The sequence below is a fragment of the Epinephelus moara genome, chromosome 23, assembly GCF_006386435.1.
Source record: "Epinephelus moara isolate mb chromosome 23, YSFRI_EMoa_1.0, whole genome shotgun sequence".
Classification (NCBI taxonomy): Eukaryota; Metazoa; Chordata; class Actinopteri; order Perciformes; family Serranidae; genus Epinephelus; species Epinephelus moara.
In genome coordinates, this window is record NC_065528.1 from 30,470,546 (window position 1) to 30,494,284 (window position 23,739).

At 43.3% G+C, this 23,739-nt stretch overlaps 2 protein-coding genes across 2 annotated transcripts in view; one reads left to right on the plus strand and one right to left on the minus strand.

Moving 5' to 3' along the window:
- Positions 1-23,739, plus strand: part of celf2 (cugbp, Elav-like family member 2) — a 321,704-nt gene that overhangs the window by 38,785 nt on the left and 259,180 nt on the right. The window lies entirely within an intron of this gene.
- The window catches only part of abcc9 (ATP-binding cassette, sub-family C (CFTR/MRP), member 9), a 555,625-nt gene continuing 554,483 nt past the window's right edge, over positions 22,598-23,739 (minus strand). The window contains exon 41 of the transcript XR_007569361.1: positions 22,598-23,000. The gene's annotated coding sequence lies outside the window, so the exon portion shown is untranslated. The remainder of the gene's footprint in view (positions 23,001-23,739) is intronic.

The window sequence follows — 23,739 nt, forward strand, 5'->3', positions numbered from 1 at the left end:
GACAAAACAACTGTCTTATACTAAACACGTTTTCCAAACAAATACACCATGCTAACGATATTAGCACAAGCCTATGGCATTTTACATTGTATAAATTAGCCTAGTGACAAGCAGAGATTTCCTCTGCTCATATTTCAGCCAGGATAAATCACACACAAGACTTAAAATGCTATTTTTGTGGAGGCTTTATTGTCTTCACAATTTATTGTTTCTTGCATACATCATGGTGTGGATGGAGAATTATTTTCACTATATTACAGATTTGTTTCATTGTGCTGTTGGTTAAATTTCCTCGTCATCTCTTGTGGTCGTATCTTGCTTTAACAACGCTACACTGCCTCCATGATCTCCCATGGCGCTGTTCCGTTTTATCTGTATCCGTAAGCTTTCGCAAAACGTGCACAAATACGGACGAAATAAATGCAGAGTACAGACAGAAAGGTGTCACTTGTCTCTGTCACCATATTTAACCTTGAGCATAAATGAGCCCTTACATGGACTTTCGGTCTTTATACTACTATCGTTTTTACTCCCGTCAGCGCACTGGTCATGTGATTTCAGCACTTCCGATTACACGGGATAGACACATATTCTGGTGCGTTACTTTTGGCAGGTATACTTAGGATCAGCACATGAGAACAGCTGAATATTGAAGTCTTTCATGATGTGTTTATCAATCAAGTTGACATTGTGATGACAATAAAAACCAATATGATATAGTTATATAGTGTGAAGCTCAAACACAAGAAAGAAATATATGAATGAAACTCTTTCCCCTGCTCTCGATGTTGGAAGTCATGGCTTCACCGTGTCGTTTTATTTTCCTGCAGCCACTCCTGCCACCCTCATCTCCTCACATCAGCCTCTCTTCCTCCCCCCCTCCCCGTCTCTCCTGTCTGGATAATATTACAGCTTATTATTTTTCATATTTCCATCCCTCCCTCTGCCCGTACCGACCTGTCAGTCAAGCTGTCATGTGTGATTTAGAGCTGTCACTCCAGCTCCAGGTTTTGGGTGTGGGGGTCCAATGGCTTGTTTACTGAGATGTGACTGCAGGTGTCACGCTGAATAAGCCCACCTCACCCTCCTCACCCTCAAACCCCTGCTCCGTGCGACCAGGAAACCCCCCCGTGGGTGCAGGGGTTGGGTGGCAGAGTGCTTGTGCCAGGTGGGATGTGGCTAATGACCATCACGGAGTGCCGCTGCTGATTTCGGGTGGTGGGTTTTAGCGTATGTGCAGCCCTAGGTGCGTGTGTGTGTGTGTGTGATAGCGAATGTGTGTATACTCATTCTCTCAGCCAACCAATTACTGTCCCGAGGAGCCGACAGCTGTCGCCACCATCCTCTTCTCCTTCACTGCCATCTCTCTTCCTCCTCTTCCTCCTCTCAGTTGACAGGGGGAGTCAGAGGGGAGCCTCAGCCCCAGGTCCTGCTCCCTTGGGGAGTCATTACACCACTGTGGGACTCTCACACACACACATGCGCGGAGCAACACACAACTTGTCTGCTCTGTCTCTTTCTATCTATCACTATGCCACTACAGCCTTCAATTAAGCCTGTGGCCTTCGCTTCGGGGATTTGATGCACATTCACGTGAACACACACACACCAACACACACACACTCATCTAATCCTAATGTTCCCTCTATATTTATCATTACCCGCTCCCCAGATGGGACTCGGTCCATTGGGTTTTGTGTATAATAGAGCCTTGCTGATAGAAGCAGAGTGTATAGAGCTGACACTTTATCCTTTTTTTGTTTTGTCTTTTTGGACAAATTCATCGGTAAGGTGCAGCTTTTTGTGCACACGGTGAGTCTCTCCTGATGTGGTTGCCACGGCGGCGGCAGTTGTAAGCGTGTGTTGCCACCGAGGTGCCATCCCTCTGCAACACTCCGCTATCTCCCCCTCACCACTCTCTTTCTTTATCTGAGACTGTAATACAAACCAGATTGGCCTTATCTCGGCTCTCACCACACACACGCTCTCGCACACACTCCAACCTATCCCGATTCTCACTCTCTTGCTTGCCTCTAAATGTAAACACACACACACACACTGCTAGAATTTACACATGCTATCAGTCTCAATCTTTGAGTGGATATGCCAGCTATTTCACTTAACCATGCGGGGTAAGGATGTTGGCGGTTGGGGGGGAAAAAAAGAATTTGGAAGAGGCGCGGAATATTTTACTTCAACCATGAATGCTGTGTACAGATAAGGAGCGCCTCACTCCGAGTGTGTAACTGTTTGTACATACGTGCTCGCAACGTGTGTGTCAGTCTTGTAGAGATTTACCTCCGACACACTCGTTAATCACAGAATTCATTAGTCACCGAGTCTCTAATTGTTTACTTTCCCCTGCGGCGGTACTACACAAGGTTGCCGGCCCTCCCTGTTACAATTTTGGAAGAACATAATGGTAAATTAATTTTCCTGGTAGCTCCGATTCGATTAGGCATTTCTGAGTACACTCTATTAGCCGGGAAATCGTGCATTTGGAAGTCAGAGTGGAGAGTCTGGGTTTGATTGTGTTGCTTACCTGGAAAAAAGACAAAGTGGCAGAGACGGAGGGGGAGACAGAGAGTCAGGAAGAAAGATGGAGTAATGAGCCTGAGGGATGAGTTGGAAGAGAAATGGTCTGGTCTGCTTCGAGTGGCTCTGTAAAGCCCACTGAGAGTGGGAAGATAAATTGATCTATTAATAAAACCTTAATCTACTAACAAAATCAAATGGATTCACTAATTATGAGGTAAATCACAAGTGATGCATCTAAAGCAAGACCAGTAATTATCATACATTTTATTTCATGCTGGTCTATAGAATGCTCTGATTTTACGGCTTGTCTGCAGCACTTGTTTTGACTACTGTTACATAAGTAATGTGACCACTATGAGATTGTTATTAACCTGTAGTTATTTAGACTCAGAAGGTTTTGAAAGTTACAATCATCAACACCTCTCCATATTTCATATTGTTTTATTGTGCACACCAGTTGTATGCTAAACATTCTGGTTCTTCAGATCAGTTTCCAAAAGCAGTGTTAGTGGTGACAAAACATTTTAAGAAGAGGTCAAGACATTTTAAGCTATGTCTGTGGTGACACAAGCAGGTCAGGACACTGGCGCGACAAAAGTGGGTACTTTTTCATGAGAGGTTGGGAAATTTCCAGCTGTCTAGCGACACCACCAGGCTTTTTTTTTTTTTTTAACAAGAGGTCAGAACATTTACAGCCATGTCTGTGGTGACAAAACTGGGTATTCTTTAAAAAGAGGTTGAGACTTTTGTAGCGACAAAATCAGGTGTTCTATAACGAGAGTTTGGGACATTTCCAGGTGTCTTTGTAGTAACAAAGCCGGGTATTCTTTGAGGAGAGTTTGGGACATTTCCACCGTGTTTGTTGCAAGAAAACCAGATATTTTTTAATAAGAGGTCAGAACATTCCTAGCCTTGTTTGTCGCAACAAAACTAGATATTTTTTCATGAGAGGTTGGGAAATTTTCAGCTGCGTTTGTAGCAACACCACACGGTATTTTTAAACAAGAGATCAGAACATTTCCAGCTCTGTCTGTGGGGACAAAACTGGGTTTTCTTTAACAAGAGGTCAGGACATTTCTAGCCGTGTTTGTGGGGACAAAACTGGGTATTCTTTAAAAAGAGGTCGAGACTTTTTTAGCCAAAATTGTAGCAACAAAATCGGGTGTTCTATAACGAGAGTTTGGGACATTTCCAGGTCTCTTTGTAGTAACAAAGCCGGGTATTCTTTGACAAGAGGTCGGGACACTTCCACCTTGTTTGTCGCAAGAAAACCAGATATTTTTTAGTAAGGGGTCAGAACATTCCTAGCCTTGTTTGTTGCAACAAAACTAGGTATTTTTTCATGAGAGGTTGGGAAATTTCCAGCTGCGTTTGTAACAACACCACACGGCATTTTTAAACGAGCGATCACAACATTTCCAGCTGTGTCTGTGGGGACAAAACTGGGTTTTCTTTAACAAGAGGTCAGGACATTTTTAGCCATATTTGTCGCAACAAAACTCGGTGTTTGTTAACGAGAGGTCGGGACATTTCAAGCCGTGTTTGTAGCAACTAAACTGGGTATTCTAAAACGAAAGTTTGTGACATTTCCAGCTGTTTTTGTTGCAATAAAACCAGGTATTTTTTAACAAGAGGTCAGGAAATTCCCAGCTGCATTTGTAGTGACAAAACCAGATATTATTTAATGAGAGGTCAGGACATTTCCAGCCATGTTTGTAGCGACAAAACTGGGTTTTTTTAAGCCGAACGTCATGTTTTTCTTACCCCAACTGACTGCTTTTGTCTCTAAATCTATACACACATTAACCACACTGTTGTCACAACACAAAATTGAAACAAAATGAAATGTACAATTCAACGTATCCTCTACATATGAACCAGACATATTTAACATATCCGTGTTGTGCAGAAACCTGCAATGCCAACATTGATTCTGATGACTGGGTTGCACTAAATTTGGGGATAAGCAAAAAAGGGTTTTAGATGTCAACCTTTGCTTTAATTGTTTTCAGATTACTGTTTCAGTGTGAAGCACGAATGAAGGCGAATGTCTTACAACTGACTTTTTTGACATGGACCTCTCGGCATCTTAAACATGTATTAAAAGAGAAGTCACCCACTGGTGAGGCTGAACAGGCTGACTGCCTCTGCTGCTGATAAGGGCCAACTGGAGCCACGTGTGCTGGGCACTTTGGATAAACTACATGCGATGTTCGGCCCCTGACGTCTTGGTGTGTCAGGTCCCCTCCCGCCTACTGAAAATGAGGCCTTTATGTTCTAGTTCTTTGCTCCAGAAACTAGACTGTGAACTAGTTTCTGAAACTGGTTGACTAATTGGTTTTACAGTGCCTGACTTGACCTGAGCGGAGAACCTTGAGCTGTAAAGGCTCTTCGGCTTGTCAGTGTATGGACATATATTCATGTGTGTACGCATGTCACTCTGCAGTGTTTTTATGTTTCACGGCCTGAGCTGCATATGGATGAGCTAACACAGGGCAATCTGCGCTTCAAGGCGCACGTGCACTCCACCGCTCACGAGCACGTCCACTCCTTTCACAATACTGAAATACAGATGCAATAGACCATATCACAAGTGAACTTACTGAAACTATGCATTATAGATCAACACACTTGCTTTCTCTCACACACACACACACACACATACACACACATGTACACACATACATTTTTCTTCCTCATTTCAATGACTCTCCACGCACGCTCACATGCCACATCACAAATGATGGGATTTAAACATCAACAGTATGAAATATTCATGTGTCAGTGCCAGCCGCTCGAGCAGAACTACCACCAAGGGGGATTTGCCTTCAGATCTGAGGATACTACTGCATTCATCCCTCTCGCTCCGTCTCTAACTCTCTGCCTCTCCCTGTTGTGTTGCAGCATCCGGAGCCATTGTCACAGTGTTGTGTACCAGTGTGTTCCTGAGTATTGTTCTAGTTTTCTATGATAACGCCTTTCCACTCTGAAGTGTTGTCATGTCTGCGTCTTGGAGGGGGGGGGCCCGCGAGTGACATGCTCCTACTCGCCCTTCTTTGCTCTTCGCTCAACATGTGAGGAAGGCAGGAAGGGCGAGCATTCAAGATAGACTTAGAAGCAGAAACAGACGGTGGGAGAGAGGATTTAGAGTTCAGGACGGGGCGACCCAAGTGGATTTCAGAGCTCTGTACTTTATGCTAATAGAAGATTTAATAATATGTTAAGAAGTTAATTTTATACTTCCATGACTACCACTACTACTTATATACACTTAATAAAAATGCTATTAATAAAAATATTACCTTTAAAAGCAAAGCTACAAAATGCTCCACACAAGGCAACAACTTAAAACCATTTCCAATTCATCCAAACAGGAACACTGTGAGTCAAAAAGAAGACATGAAAGGTATACTTCACCCCCCAAATGACCATTTGTGTATCAGTTATTCACCCCGTGTTACGTTGAATATGTGAGTGAAACTTGGCTTTTCTTGCATCCCTCCATGATAAACGAAGAATCCAATAATGGAGAAAATTCTTGATGAATTGAAGTAAATGGGGTCCACGTTTAACAGCAGCAAAACTATATAAAAGCATCTGTTTACAAACTCTCGAACAACTGTATGCAGTAAAAAAAAGTCTCAATTATCCAGTTGAACACTTAGTTCTTTTCAAACTGACAGCCTTTTCCGACAGGGAACTGAACATAAAGTGAAACTTATCTACGCTCTCTTCGAACCAGACTCCATTGACAAAAATAGTAATTTTATTTTACTGACCACGGGAGTTGCTTGTCTCCATCCCTCTCAATCAGTTAGTTTGTTTTTTGACCTTGGTGTTTTGGAGGATTCGTTCGGATTTACCAAAGTCACAGAAAAACCCTAACAAACTAACTGATCAAGGCAGCAGTAGACCAGCAGCTCCCGTGTTCAGTGATGTAAAATTACTGTTTTTGTCAATGGAGTCTGGCTTTGACGGGAGCTTAGATAAGTTTCAGTTAAGTTCCCCATCAGAAAGGCTATCTGTTTTGGAAGAACTGAGCATACGACTGGATAAATGAGACTTGGATTATACTGCACGAGTTGTGTGAAAGTTTGTAAACATGGACCCCATGACTTCAGTTCTTCAGGAATTTTCTCTGTTATCTCCAGATTCTTCATTCACTAGAGGCATGTGAGAAAAGCAAAGTTTTCTTCACAAATTCATCTTAACTCGTGATGAGTAATTGATATACCAATGATCATCTGGGGGGTGAAGTATTCCTTTAAACTGGACCAGATAAAAATAAAAGCTGAAGTCAAGACCAGTTCCAAGAAAAAGGAAAATAAATAAGACTGAGTCAAACAGAATCATGTAAAACTTATCTTTATATATTTAAAGTGTTCTCACAGGTCTCTGTCTATTACCAAAGGACCTATGTTCTGTTTAAACTTAGAGTAAACATCATTATGAAATTTCTATTTCAATTTACTTAATTTCATCAGGATAATTTACTCAGCATCAATAATGCTTCCTAGGGAGCCCTCGCTACATACATTATAAACAAACCATAACATTAGCTAGAACTACCAGCCTGTGAAAAGCTGCAATTTGGGAGAACCATACAGCAGGAACAGCAATCTGAGGCATTGTTAGACTTTGGAGTGCGAGTAAAGGTGCATTCACATCAATTTGGCAAACATTTTTAGAGCATAGGCAGTAAAGCAGTAGAGACAGGGATCATTTTTACCAGTTTGCATGCTTAATGTGATGTAGTTGATCTCAAACTGGATTTTAGTAACACTTTGAGCAACCATTACAGAGTTTAATCAAGGACATATAAGTTAAAAGGGAAAGGACGATTTGATAGGACAAGAGAAGGGTGTGATTATTATTTTGGTTTGATTTTATATTCACTCTAGTGGTGCCCCCAGAAATTTTTCACATGGGTGGCTAGATTTTCACATGGGGGCTACTGAAAATCTTGGGGTGGCAAAACCAAAAGCTTTAACTAAATTTCAGGAATTTTATCAGGCTGTTGAAGTATATAGGCTAGTTAAAAACTGTTAGTATGGAGAGTTAAGGAGTCACATACTGACATCCTTTGGTTTCATTCAGGATCACGTTAGTCCAAGAAAAACTTAGTAGTATGGCTCTTGTCTGGGGCCTCTCTGCCCTTCCACGCGCCTATGTTGAAAGCCTAAGGTGGAGAGAGCACCCCTCTCCTCTCTGTGTGCCTACTACAGAGACCACGCCTCTGCCCTTCCACGTGCAAAATGAGGAGAGCCTTAAGGCGCAGAGAGCACACCTCTCTGCCCTTCCATGCGCCTACGTGGAAAGCCTAAGGCAGGGATAGCAGCAGCAAAGACCTCCCCCCACAGGAACAGAACAGAACAGCATCAATGACAAACAGAAATGACAGTGATAAGTCAGACACAGCATCAAAAGGAGGAGCTGGGGTGGAGACGGATTGCAAGGCAGCTTGCAGAGGAAGCAGCAACAGTAGGCAGGCCAGAGCAGTTTAAATAGGGCACTCTGGGGGCTGGAGCCTATCCCACCTGACATTACTTTACAGTTAATATTACTAGTTCCACAACAAACCTTTTGTTAATTTGTTATGTATCTATACATGCTAGGTGATTAATTGCTCTACGAATCGGCTGGTAAGGCTTGTAAGGAACAAAACATTTACTGGGAACAAGCCTTCTGAAGTTTACAGGAGAATCGTGGGTACCCATAGAACCCATTTTCATTCGGATATCTTGAGGTCAGAGTTCAAGGGACCCTTTGAAAATGGTCAAGCCAGTTGTTCCTTCCAGTATTCAGCCCCCTTCTAGACAAGCTATGCCAATGTGGTTGGTACCAATGGATACCTTAGGTTGTCTGGTTGTCAGGATACAACTACCTTTGTGCTTGCTCAAAAGATGAACATGCCACAGCCTCCCCAAGACAGTAACATCAGCCTCTTTTTATTATCCGATTATTTTTATGCTCGCCAGGGGTTGCTAGTATGGGACCAGCCATTTATTAGGGTGGCCATGGACTCCCCAGGCCTCCCCAGCACCTCCTTGGGGTGGCCCGGGGAGTCCATTGGCCCTACCAATCCACAATGACATCACCATTAAAGACTTTCCAGGAGGTTAAAGTGTTCAGTTCATGGCAGGAAATTACAGCCAGGGGTGGCCAGTATGGGGGCCAGCAATTATATCAAGGTGACCATCGACTTCTTGCCCAGCCCCCCCGTCACCCCCTTGGGGTTGCCCCTAGTTCACTTCTACCGGGCCACAATGACATCACCATTAAAGCCTTTCCAGGAGGTTCAAGTGTTCACTCCACTGGCAGAAAATTACAGCTGCCTGGGGTTAAACTTTGAAAGGTTGCACTTGTAGCCACACCCTGTTCAGTGGTGTCACGACTGGGGTTGAAGCTAATGGGAAACACCTGTTTTGACATCACTAATACACGGCTACTTATTACCCAAATTTTAGGGAAGTAGAAGTTAATTGGGAAGTTTTCTTTCAGATCTGTTTTGTTTGTTTCCATGACTTGCAATATAAGCAGGGTAATTGGATATAATATGAGTTTATACAATTATAAAATGCTAAAGGGTCCTGCTCAGACTATTGGTGACTAATAGCCACAATATCGTACATATATGTATATATATATATATATATACACACAGCCAATTCCGTGGTATAAAACTGAGCCAGGCCCGTGGGGTTTGAATCTTAATAATCAAGAGTCTAGCAGAGAAATTTGGAACAGCCAACACTGTAAAAAAATGCCTGAAAGTATAAAATTACAGTGCTCAGGGTTTCAAAAGTTTGAAGAGTTGTGGACAGGAACTTGGAGAGTAAGAAATGTAGGAGGTGTGAGGAAAGAAAAGTTTGCGAGAGTCTAAGATTGCTCGGTGAAAGCGAGTGTGATGGAGTATACAGAGACACAAAGAGCGCCAATGGGGGGACGGGAGAGTCAGATATGTGCCCAGTGGTCATCGCTCCTCCCGAGATTCATCCCTTTTTCCATTTAAAAGATGTGATTACACCGCAACAATGCGCGCACACACTTCCACACACGCGCTGCCGGCAGTGTTGATCCAATTTAGGAGGTTAGAAGGGAGGGATAAGGAGATAGAGGGGGCAAAGAGGGGAGCAGAGGGGTGAAAGGCGGCCATGTAAGAGATGCAGTGAAGGAGAGGAGGAGAGAGTGCTCCCTCCCTCCTTCTCTCTCTCGTTTGTCATTCTGTCGGCGCCGTATGCAGATGAGGAGCTAATATGATATCTCTGCTGAGCTGATGGATGTTTAAAATGATATGGCAACCCTGAGCAGCCTCGCTGCATGCTGCCTGCCAGGGATGGTGTGAGTGTTTGTGAGTGTGTGTGTGTGTGTGTGTGTGTGTGTGTGTGTGTGTGTGTGTGTGTGTGTGTGTGTATTTGGGAATGTGGTGTGTGTCATTCAGTGAAGATTATATCCAAATCATTGTAGTAATGACATACACTACCCTCAAACTTTCAACAACTTCTGTTCTTGTAGTTGTTTGTGTTTCTTGCCTCATTGGATTTCTTTGACTCTTGAGCAATGTTGCCACATTCTGAGATCTCAGCAATTAACCAACAGACGTGATGCTTAAAGCTAAGACTGACGTTACAATAAACTGGATTGATTCTACTTCTAACTACTGATTCTAGGGCTGTTAAAATAACATGTTAATTTCAACTAATTAATCACAGAAAAAATAAGACGCTAAAAAAGTTAACGCTGATTAATCACGTTCTGTGGTTCCAGTTGACCCAGTGCGTCATTGAAGGCCACAGTGGCTTTGTCACATGATGGAGGCAGGCGAGACGATGCTGCTCGGCCCCATGAATGGAACGTTTACATTTAAAAACACCCAGATGGAACTGTTGAGAGGAGCAGTAAGGACTTTTCGTACCATTGAATTACTTAAAGTCTGAAACGTCACCTCGACACAAAGCATTTAGCAGCGAACCTGGAGATCCGAGCTAGCACAGTCTTTGATGCTAGCGCTAGCAGCCAGCCTTGTCAAGCCACACTCCACCAGACGTTCAAACGCTAACTACGTCTACCCGTGACTGATGATGGTAGAGGACAGGGGGACAATTGTGTCCGAAATCCGTCAGCTTTACTAAGACACATCTGCCTGAATTCAATGGAATTGCATTTTTTGAATACTGTCACAGCAAAAGTTGATGCATACGATTAGTTTTGATTAAATAATCACAGATCATGTAATTTTCAGTCTCTTGAAAGCCCTGCTTTTAACCAATGAAGCATTTAGTCCAAAAACATGTCAGAATATTCCCACCATACATTCTCAGAACCTCTGGTGATGTCTTATAATGGTAAGTTTTGTCTGACCAGCAATCCGAAATCCAAAAATATTGAGTATACAATGATATATGACAGACAAAAACAGCAAATCATCACATTATAGAAGCTATAACCAGTGAATATTTCTGATTTCCGTTCCTAAAGGAAGAGATATGTCTGTTTGCTTTCATGCTGACACTTTGAGAGGGAAGACCGATACTTCTGTCCTGCCTGTTTGGGGAATGAGTAGCTAAATCCAGCTGCCAGTTAGCTTAGCTTAGCATAAAGTCTGGAAACGGGGACACAGCTGACCTGGCTTCATCTTAAGTTCACAAAATCTTCCGCCAGCACCTCCGAAGCTCACTGAATTGATGGTGATCAGCATGGGAGTATTTCTTGGCTGGGTGCAGTGACTTTCTGGGATCTTGTCGTCACGCTGAGGTGGCCATTTTTAAGAGAAACACCACCGAAATTTAGAATTCCAATTTATTGTCTCCATGGCTAGAGTTCAATCAGTATTTGTGAACATGAGTTACACTCTCAAAGCCAGAAACCAAAGAAGTAAGTCTTCAAGGGGCAACAGGAGCTCAGTGCAGAGGGACTGTGGTTGGGAACTGGAGGGTCACTGGTTCAAGTCCCTGGTTGGACCAAATATGGAGCGTGGACTTGTAGCTGGAGAGGTGCCAGTTTGCCCCCTTGCTCTGACATGTCTCCATTTAATGCATGTATAGGTCCTGTCTTCTTCTTCACCCTCTGATGTCATCAAGTATAAAGTCGGAAGTTGCTTCACAGACAATGAACGGGAGCCTGACTTTGTTTGTTTTCTTTTTAATACCCAAATGAGCTTTTGTCTATTGTAGTGTTCTCAGTTCTGAAACAGGAAATGATCCTGTATACTCAGAACAGTCCCCTGGGTGCTCTCAGTGTCATCTAGAACGTCTTTACCAATTCATTGTCAGTGGAGCAGCTCCAGACTTTATACCCCATGACATCACACATTTGAGTTTTAGCACTCTAGTTTTTGGATCGGTAGAGAGTTGTTCATGTTTACTAATATTTTTGGACTGTCTTAGAACCTAGGATTATAATGGGCATAGCTCCCCATTAACCACTATAATACTCTCTAGCACAGGTAAAGGAATACTTGGCCCAGCCACGGGGTCCAGATTTCACCTTAGTCATTAGTTCAAGGTCCACACAGTTATATACATACAGCATCATACTTGTGTTTGGCCATGTCATTGAGCTTGCTGTCTCTGTCAAGCAGTTATCTATTAGTCACTGACTCTGCAGCAGGAAACAGCACTTCAAAATTAAAGCAATGTGCTAAAAAATCCACTGTACTTCAAAATAAAGTGTGGTTTTCACAAATTTGACATGTTCAAGAGTCATTTTCAGTCCATTCAGAATGGACCTGCGACCCGCTTTTGGACTGTGACCCACCAGTTGGGAACCACTGCGCTCAAGGGTTCCGTGTGTAACAGTATAAGGCTGCTTTCAGACATTAAGGACAGGACTGTAACATGCTCATGTTTAACCCAGACAATGTGTAATGTGACTGCAGTTGGTTCAGATCCAGGTCGGAACACCTTCTCACCACAAACGAATAGGGCTGTACCCAAATATTCGGATGTTCGAATATTTGTTTCTATGGGTAGGTATTCGTTATGAAAAGTTGGTATTCGATATTTGTTTTTTTTTTGTTTTTTTTGTTTTTAATTATGTTTTTTTTTTTTTTTTACATATTTTTTTGGTGCTAAATGTAGTCTTTTTGTTGTTGGTAAATGTAGGTTATCAATAAAGATCAAAACTTTTAAATTGCATTGTTAAAAATGTGAAAATATAGTATCGCGTACCAACGGAGCTTGTGCGCACGGCACGCTTGAGCGCATCCGTCTGAGGCTGTGGATCAATGCCAAGTTTTACCACTTTATCACTATTCCCTCTAACTTGTAGCTGTTTTTTCGTTATCTTTTGAATTTAATGTGAATTATGGAACCGTTTTGTCAACGTTTGTTTCCCCCATTTTGTACAATAAATTATTGTTTAAAGTTTCAACAAGTTTCTTTTGGAGTGCGTGACACAAGTGTGTTTTGAAAACGACCGCGGACTGTCACCTGCTCAACGCATCAGTACCTTCGGATGCCATGACAGTAATAGCCAATAATGTCAAAATATCATTTACAGACCGATTTAACAGACGATCACTGCTGCCCGACCCGCAGGTCCATTTGCGGGTCCCGCGGGTTACGGGTCGACCCGCGCATCACTACTCAGCTCAGTCTATAAAGGCTGTACACAACAGTAAGGCTATAGACATTATATTCTATTCAGGCCGGCAGAACCAGCAGCGCATCGGCTCTACAGTGCACGGCACTGCTGATTAACCATTTTATTGCAGCACAGAGTGTCTGCCAGCAACCAATTACTTGCAGAGGCTTCCTACAACTTGTTTCAACGGTTCCGATTTAATCAGAAGACAAATTAAACAGGATGACTAGCCAATGTGAAAATCAAAAGAAAGCATAGAATAATGTACTGAAGGAGACTGTTGTGCCATCACATTTTTTTGTGGTTTGAGAGCAAAGATCCGGTCGCCGCTGTGCAAAACTCCGCAATACAATTAGGTCCGAAAAACCCCGGAGTCCGCCTCTGATAAATGAGACGTGAATTATACTACAGGAATAGTGTGAGAGTTTGTAAACCGATGTGTTGATATAGTTTTGCTGTTGGTAAACGTGGACCCAAGAATTTTCTCTGTTTTTGGATTCTCCGTTCACCGTGGAGGCATGTGAGAAAAACTAAATTTTCTCAAGGATACAATGCAACAAGCAGTGGGTGAAATGTTCCTTTAATAACCATAATTTGTCTTTGCAAATGTTTTGCACAACACAGAGAAATACACAACTCCTTGTTGTGTTGAAACCTGGTCTGTGTAGATCAATATTCAATCAAACTACATCATATTCATCACGTTAAAGGTCAGTGATCTTGCTGTTCGATGTAAGATTTTTAAATGTAAGACAAATTATTGTTTTAAAACCACAGCGGTGAGCGTCTGTGAGTTTGTGTTGCTGTATCTGTCTGAGTGCATTTTTTCCACATTGTCATGGTGGTAATGAGAAGTGGGGGTGGCAGTGAAGAGTGAGGGGGGGCACGACTGATTGGATTCTCCACAGACTTCATTAGTTAAAACAAAGCCAGTTGTCCATTTGGGCTCTTTCACAGCCTAATTGATATTGATTTACTGATTTGCTCAAGGGTGATTTAAAAGCATGTTTGGTGTTATCGTCAATGCTGCTTTTCCTCTCCATGCTGTCTCTCTGTCTGTCTCTCTGAAGGCATTAGCACTCCATCCTTATGGTAACAAAAACACACACAGTAAGGAGGATTTTTGCTTTCTGGTGAAGTGTGTTTTCCTCCTCAAGTTTCTCCTCAAATCACACTTAACAACCGTGGGTCTTTACACACACATCTCCTCCCACTTCGTCGTTTCATCACCGTCACATTATTTTATGACATAATGAGAAAACGCCAGAGATAACTCTCTTTTCTACCTAATTTCCCTCCAAGATAAGGGCTTGTCAGTGCAATGAATTAGTGATCTTTTCTTGTTGTGGACCGTCGTGGCACTGATGGATCGTCACCATCCCCATAACTGGATAATGATAGTTATCATAAACGGTTAGCGGTTGGCTAAGTGAAGCATTGAGATCAATGGCAGTGGTGTTAGTGTTAGGATGAAGGAGGCCTTTTATCATGTTGATGGATGGCAGGCCTGTCTTTAATGTGACATGTTATGATCATATCAATTTGTCCTCAGTTCTCATCGACATCACTTTATTGCCTCTCTGTCTCTCACAGTCCATCACCCCGCACTGTAAATTCAGACTTGAAATGGCAGCGTGCCACGACGCTCCATAAACCAACCATTTCTCTTCCTCCACTACTTCCCTTCCTCCTTTTTTCTGTCTGGCTCCTGCTCTTTCCCTCTCTTTAATCCACCTGATTTTCACTCTATTTTGATACCTCTCTTTCTCTATTTACTGTCCCCCCTCCCCTCGCTCCTTGACAGGCATTCGGCAGACAGCCTGAACGAAAGAGTGAAGGAATCAGACTGGGATTAAAATGTAATATCAGACTATTAAAGAGATTAGTGGTTGAGATTTCGCCGTCTGAGCCACCCCCCAATCTGATGAACTGGCATTCATGATATTGATTTATTCCCCGGCTCCTTTTTATCGGCACACATTCACATGGACAGCAATAGATCTGATATGGTGGCCTTTTATGAGGCACCTTGTCACCGGGGGGACTTGGCGCTAAGTAAGCGCCGAGCGACTGCCAGGAATGATTGTTTAGGGACGTGAAGTTTATTCATCAAACGCGTAGTTTTGAAAGAGCAGCAACAAGAGGGCGGATAAGGACATGACTGATTTCCGTTTCTCAAGTGGACAAAAGCAAAGACCTGGTATTGAGCCTGCTAATGAAAGCTTCAGATAGAACAGCGTGGCGACAAAAGAGCCTTAATTATTTCCAATTATGACAAACCGTCATTTCAGCTCAATTATGTTGCACATCCGTCAAAGCTAACAAGGTACCAGCACAGGATCGAGGTTCTCTATTAGTCTCTCTGTCAACACCTTTACAAAGAGACAACAGACCCACCGGCCTGCGATCAAAGGAGAACATTTGTAGCAATCGGATATCTTTCATTCATATGCTTTTCGCATTGGTTTTCACCTGATCCTGACTCAAGTCCCTCGACCATCCAACCATCAAGCCCCCTTCACTGATGCAGCCATGCTAACCTTTAGTCAGTCGGATGCTCCTTTGCAGGTATTTTCAAGAACCCAACAGTTAAACAGGATTTTTGATAAAGGCCATAAACCTGATGAGTGTTTCTCAAAATTTGAGTTTGGTGCTATGGTTCATAGAACAGTTTCATCGCTTTCTGTTGGCTGGGAGGTGTCCTAAATTCATTTTGTCATGAGTCCTTTCCAGACACGTTCCCTATTCCATAGGCTAGAAATGGGCGAAAATGAACAAATGGATCTTTTTGAACAACTCTATTCAGTGTCTGGTATGTAGCGCGTCAGCCTGCTGAATGTCCAAGTGTTCATGTATCTGACCTTTTCCACTTGCTGTCATCATGGCATACTGCTCACCCTTCCTGCTACGGTGACGCCTCAAGAGAAGGCGCCTTCTCATCGGCCGTCGGTGAAAAGAAGTTTTATGCATTTTGCTTTTGTGGATGAACTAGATTTAAAATCGCACTGCTTTTTCCTGCTGCCCACTTTGTTGTTATGCTGTTATGCAGTGCAGCAGTGGCACTGAATGAATGAGCATGGACTAATTACATTGGACTCATGTTGACACCTCTGTCAGCCAAGGCCAATGGCGCATTCATTTGCTCCTTGAATGGTTGTTCTTCTGACTACGGTGCGCTCATGAACTTGAAGTTGTAATGTGGAAGCAACATGAATGCAATAAAAAAGATGTCGTATTTTATGGCCCAGAGCGTTTAAACAACATGGTCATATTGAAGAGCAGGAAATGGGTCAGGTGAGCCATAAAATATGATCGGGAACTCATGTTTCAGATTATTCTGACAAGTTGATTACAGAAATGTCACTCACCACCAACAGATTACTGGTGAGTGACATTTCTGTAATCAACTTGTCAGGTTTAGACAAGTAAAGTTACTGTGGTTAGGTTTAGGAAAAGAAACATGGTGAGGGTGGACCTTTAAAGGACTCAGAGTTCACTCAAAGTTTACACGTTACCGAACACCCGTCTCCTGGGGGATGTCCTGATTTTGTGACCTATCCACCACCCAAACCCGCCTCCTTACTGGACCACTCACTTTCGTCTTTACTCTCGTCAGCACATTGGTCATGAATTCACAGCCTTTCAAAATTTGCGGGTTATGCACGAATTACTGGCTCATCGTTTTGTGGGATGTGTACGAATTTTGGTGCATTACTTTTTACAGGAAAACGCATGAACAGCGCCAACAACAGCCTGTCGTATTGGTCTTCCATTGCCCAACTACATTGGTAGACAATTACAGTGTTGTGCTGAATCAACACATTGAAAAAGAACATTGTGTCTTTATTAGTTTAAACTTCTACATAATGACTGGTAATCCATTGAAGAGAAGTTTTGTGGGGCGGACCGTGCACAAACGTGACACCATATTTTGCAAAAAGGTTTGACATGTATCAGCTGAAAGAAGTGAAGCTGTGGTAAGAATCAGTCTCTTCATCACTACCCCAGGGCCCCTTTGTTGCCATTTTCCGTCCATCCACTAGATGCCCTCGGACTTTCCCTCCTCCCCTAATCACCTGACTGCCCCACCCACCTGCTCACCTGCATCTCATTCCCTCATCAGCCTCCCAGTTTCACACCAACCCACTTTCATTTGTTCCCTGCCAGACCATCAATGCTGCTTTCTTGCTGTGTGTTTTTTGCTTCGGAGCTTCTGTTACTCTGCCTGGATGTGTAGCTGCCAGTCTGCCTGCTTACCTGAACCTGCCAGTAAGCTCATATTCCTTTAGTAAATCACTGAACTTATTAGATTTGGATCCTGTCCCTGTTACCTGCAGTCACTACACCGTGATATATGATGTCAAATGACTTGTAATAACTTTTGAGACATGCACAAATACAAAACTGAACATTTTGTGTTTTGACCTGAAACTCAAAAGCTTGTAAATATGCACAAGCCCATTAGCTTTGACTTCAGGCTACACTGGAAAAAACACAAAACTCTTTAACAGCTGAAATGCATCCAAAAAAACCTCCCTCTGACTTCTGCACACCTACAAGAGTAAAGACCTTTAAAATGTTGCACACCGCACTGGAAAACAGTAGATAAAAACACAATCAGCTGTTGTGTTGACTATTCTTCATCCAGCCCTACTTCTCACATCTAATTTTCCCCTCCGCCCCGTCCCCCTCCACCCTCCACCCTTCGTCCTCCGTCCGTGTTCACTTCGCACGATGTTATCATCCGGCCACCCGGTAATGGCCTTGCTCTCGGCTCCACACACACTGGCATCGTATCCGTCGCCCCAATCAAAACCTTAATGCATCTCAATTTAACCACTGTTGTAACACATACACATGCACGCTACTCTCTCCCTGTTTCTTTCCCTCTCTAACATACACACACACACACGGAGTTTATTGTGTTGTGAGCAGTGACGGGTCGGGGAGGGCGGCATCAGTAATGCGTGACGCGTGCCTCCATAACGCCGGCCTCATTTGCATGTGTGAGGAGGTCTGGGCTAATGGAGCTGATCTGTTGCGCTGTTATTAAATGGGGAAAGAGAAGGGGGGTGTGAGGGGGAGGGGGGTTATTATTAAAGAGGAGGAGGAGGGAGAGACAAAAAGAGAGGAGGTCTTCTCTCCTCTCCCAGAGGCATGATGGATGATTCAGGAGTCTCTCCTCCATTGAGTTTAAGTTGTTGTACAATTTGCAGTGGTCACACAGCAGCACACACACACACACACACACACACACACACACACACATGATGTGCAAGTAGGTGTAAGTGTGCAGAGACCTGCCTGCGTACCCTTTGAATATCACGAGGTAAATGAGGCCTAANACACACACACACACACACACACACACACACACACACATGATGTGCAAGTAGGTGTAAGTGTGCAGAGACCTGCCTGCGTACCCTTTGAATATCACGAGGTAAATGAGGCCTAACACACTACTACCACTTCTCCCTTTTGTTCACCCTGCACCACTCAGGTCGTTTCTCTCGCTGCATTTAAATGTCCTCAATATGTCACACATGCATGCATGAACGCATGCATCCCTGCTAACACACGTGCACTCGCTTCTGCGCACACACGCTCACACAAACACGCAGTAAATGAAGCCTGTTGGGGCACTTGTTTGAGACCCTTTTTATGGCCTACACATGCACAGTTTTACTGCTGCGTATGGCAGAGTAATGGCCGTTTCCCAGCATCAGACTATGGAGCAGTTCCTTTTGAATTGCTGATGGAATAGACTGTAAAATAATGTTTTATTATTGCATTGATTTTGTATAGTTTCCACGATGGAATCAACAATCCTGACGTTTATTTTTCAGTGTAAAACACCAATGCTGCAGTAGCATGTGTTAATCAATGGGAAAGTGGCTGTAAAGAGTTTATTTCCTCATTGGCGGTGACAGGAAGCTGTCATCAGGACTTCTTCGCAGGCACCTTTCAAGCCTTCAGACAGATTTTGGGTGGAATATGCTTTTTATGATCAAAAAACTCTTTGATCTTAACAGTGTCATCCAGACAGACACATGTGAGTCAGTGCTTTTATGAACCGTTGAGTCACTTCGAGTTGCGCCCTTCCCGATACGCCAGCATCCACCGTGAACGCGGCATCAGTCAGAGGATGATTAATGAAAAGGCAGCTCGCTGGTGTCCCTCACGTCTCTATGTCGTCCAATCCTCTTCCCTCCCTTCAGCGCTTTGGCACGGCTGCCTACGACAGTCATCCTCCAATGGGAGAGTATAGATCCATCTGGAGGCGGGCCACCAGCCCACATCTGACATCATCTTAAGACCTGGCACAGTTTGCCAGCATGACACCGGCTGTCTCTCACACACACACACACACACACACATACACACACACACACACACACACACACCTGCGATGGAGATAAGATTAAGACGAAGAAAGAAGTGGGAAGTCTTGGGAGGGTGTGAAAGTCAAGCTTGTGAACGTATTTATCGGTGTTTTAAGAGATGTGTGCGTTGGGATGTGTTGATTGGTCGGGGATCGTGGGTACACTATGTGAGGCGGGTTGTGTATATGTGAGAGGCAGGTGAGAAGGAGAGAAGTGTTTGAAACAGAAAGTGTTAGAATGACACAAACGGGCTGCAGAGAGTTGGATGATGAAGGAGAGAAAAACATTTTGGAAGGTAGAGACGCTCTCAGAGTTTTTAAAACGACCAAATATCAAACTGAGAAATGTATCCATCAGTCAATAAGCAGTTTTTGTTTGTTACGAGGTGACCATTATCAGGAATTAATGGACGACCCTGAGGCCAGAGGAGGATGGTTTCCTCTGTGGAGTCCATTAATTCCTGATTATGGACACCTCGAGAGGCGTTAACCTGCTTATACCATCGTCAGTCGCCAAAGTTCAGCCATTCGAACATCTTTTTGATGAAATATTCCACAAAACGTGCCACGTACCCGTCAGGTCCTGTTTTTGTCCCGGTAGTGTTTCAAGCGCATTTTCCAAACAACTGGATGACGAAAAAACTGACAAAATTAGCCTCCCGCCATGGCTCCATGTAGTTTCTTAGAGGTTTCTATCCATCTGTGAAAAAATGCACTTCCTTACATTGGACACTAGAGGCATCATCCATACATTTACGGACCTACAGACGCCAGTCACATATGTATGGAAACGAGGCATAACACCGAATCAGCCACTGCAAGTTAGCCCACATGCTAACAAGCTAACAAGCAACATAAACAAATCAAAGATGCAAACTACGCTTACTATTCGGATACGTCTGCTAGTCCCTGATATTGGTGTAAAACAGGCTCCTCATCTGAGTCCGGGTTTGTCTGAAGCTCAAACATGTTTGGCTGAATCTCTCCGATGTTTCCTCTAACGCTAACGCTAGCCATCTTGAAACGCATTGCTATTTTAGCAACCTAGTGCAAGCAGGGCTAGAGAAAGTGGAAAGTGCAACTTACCGCAAGCAAATTTCTCAACAAGGAAAAATAAATAGATCTGCTTCCAGTCCCTTTTTGTTCTGAGGTTTTGTGAAACCAAATATTAGTATAATGTGTCTGGAGAGGAACTTTGACGACAACGCTAGCTAGCTATCCAGTCATGTCATTTTTTTTATGAAGTATACGCCAAAGCTAACTTAAGCATTGTCTGTCAGATCCAGGAGTAGCGAGTCGAATGGCGAATGGAATACGAGATGATTTCTTATGTGACTTCTTTCAGCTTATGTATTACAGTCGGCATTTAGAACGATGAACAGACAGTTTAACTTAAGATACTTGGTAGGTTTTCTACACCAGAACACCCTGCAGACGATCAGAATCAAGTATTCACTCAGATTGTGGTATGAAAACTGAATATCTTTTAGTTTTAGGCTGCTATTCAGACAAAAAGAAGCAATTTTTAAATGTCAACTTGGACCCTTTAAACCTTAAATTTGACTAAAATGGAAACCAATACCAAACAGAAGAATAGTAGTTTATTGGTGTAACAATAAGTTGGACAATTCAGATAGATTACACATTGCTGACGAGATGCATGTAAATGCAGGTTGTGCAGTAACCAGGTTACTGCAGTGCCTGTGAACTCATTCTCTGGTTGCCTTCTGTAGCCTGATTTCTCCCAGCAACCTGGTTTCTTGTGTCACTGATAATTGGCGAACATGAACCCCATAAGGGTTTTGACACAGTATCTCATGTCTGACACCATAATAGAAGCATCCATGTCACTTCCAATCTCCCAATACTGTGTGTTAAACAGAAAAAGAGAGACAGAAGGGGGAAATAACTTTAAAAAGCTCCAACGTGGGAACGCTCCTGTCATCGATGGTGTTTAGAAGTGTCGTGACAGCTGGCTCATAGTGTGTCCCTTCATGTAGTACTAATGCAGAGTGTGTGTGTGTCGATGTGTGTGTCCAAATACGCCCGTGGTACTCGCCGGGTCCTGCCACCTGCTCCGTCTCTGCAACGGCTCTGGCACCGTCGCCCCGAGGAGTCCCTCACATTTCAGCTTCGTTTTACGTCTCCGCCAGGCCTGCGGCGGCTTGAGGCCTGCAGGAGTTTGTGCTCAGGGTTCATACGCGCCGCCAAAAAGCTGTCCGTCGTGAAGCATAAGTCTGGCGCCTTTCCACCTGGACACTGTTTTCCCATCTGTTTCCATCCCAGTGATCAATTCTGACCCAAATCTTGTCGGCTCGACTTAAGCAGACCAACAAAGGGCAATTGATACCGCAGAAATCAGGCCTAAAAGCTTTCCACAAAATCATCACTCGCTCTGTAAAGAGACATGTTTATTTTGTAAGTAGCTCTTTGGTTAGGCAGCTAATCAGATTCTGGTCAGATGGAAATGTTGAAAGGGTAAGGCACTGTCCAGACCTAAAGTGGTCTCTTGTGCAATAACAAAGTTCCCACAGTAATTTAAAATTTTGAAAAGGCGTTTCAAGACATTTCCGCACAAATAAATGTCCTGTTAAAACCATGTTTCTCTTAAATGTCAGCTTGTTATGAACCAAGACAAACAGCCTTGTTTTAAACCTTGTGCCAGGGCATTTTGAGGTATTGGATTTTAAAGGGTACTGGAACATGGGACTTAACATTTTAATGCTAACAAATGCTTACATGACAAAGTTACTGTACTGCAGTCAGCACAATTTACATCCAGCATTTTAAGGAGACGCCCAGTACACATTGTTAAATTAGCTTTTTCAGGTAATCCAATAATTTCTTAAATGGCTTTATTGACCTCTGAAGCAGTAGTGCCCAGAAATGTTTCACAAGGGAGGCCAGATGGGGCCTCTGAAAATCTTGAGGTGGCAAAGCCAAAACCAAAAGGCAGAACGAGATATCAGGACATTATGCTGTTGAAGTATATGGACCGTTTTACTGTTAGTTAAAGGTATGACGTACTCTGGCACAAACTGGACCGTTTGTGAATTCGAAGCACTGTCGGAAAGTACTGTTCGGTTAATTTATGTAGAAATATAACGCTGCGTTTCTTCCACCAACAGGGCTCTCATGTTAGTGTAGAGCATCAGACTGAATTTACCAACGCACCATGTCAGGTCACTCACTCTCCGGGACCGCCAGTGTTACTTGAATAAGTAAACACTGACCAACGGGACCAGACTGGCCGACCCGTATGCTCTCACTCAGTGGATGGATGATGTCACAGGAAGCCAATCTTACAAAGGAGGACCACACTTGTTTGTTTTGCTATGGAAGCTAACGTTAGCTAATGTGCTAAAAAGTTAGCGTTCCAGAGAAATCCAATATTCCTCTTAATCCCTCCCCAGTTTCTGATGAGGTGGACATGATAACCCTTAATACACATAACCTTATTCATCCCTACAACAGGAAATACTTTCTCCCTAACCTGATATGAAGTGTGCGCTGCACATGTGAGCATTTTTGATGATGGCCTCCGTCCAGTCCTTTGGTCTTATCACTTTTAACCATCTTTGTTTTTGTTGACGGGCAGTGGCGGCTGGTTTTGAGCCATGACTCCTTCTATTCTGGCTCCAATAACACAACAAGACAAACACATCTTAAGACTCCTGTGTAGCCTACATCCCTGTGGGGTAGGGGCGTGTACTGCCTCCAGGTAATAAAATGACGTTATCATGACATAGGCCCTAAAAGGGGCTATAAGCTACCACAATGATTCTCTACATACATGTGTAGGTGATTGTTCTTTAAATAAACTGGTTGTCTTTTTCTTAAAAAGACAAATTTAAAGCTTCAATTTGAGGAGTACATTGATTGTAAGGAACAACCATTAACTGGATACAAACCCTTCAGCTCTCTTGAGCTGAGAGTTTAATGGACCCCTTTGTAAATGGCCATGGCAGTTGTTCCCTTTCCAAAATGTAGCCTTACTTTGGAGTGTCATTAAGCCGCCTACCCATCAAGCTACGCCAACATAGCTGGTGCCAATCGATGCCTTCAATGTCTAGTTTCCAAAAATACCACCACCTTTGTGCTAGCTTGAAAAATCAATGCGCTACAGCCTCTTGAAGATAAGTTATATCAGTCTCCAGTTATTTTCGAAAGGGGGGCCAGTGGTTGTATCATGGTGGCCTTGAAACCCCTGGATCCCCCTTTAGGGACGCCAC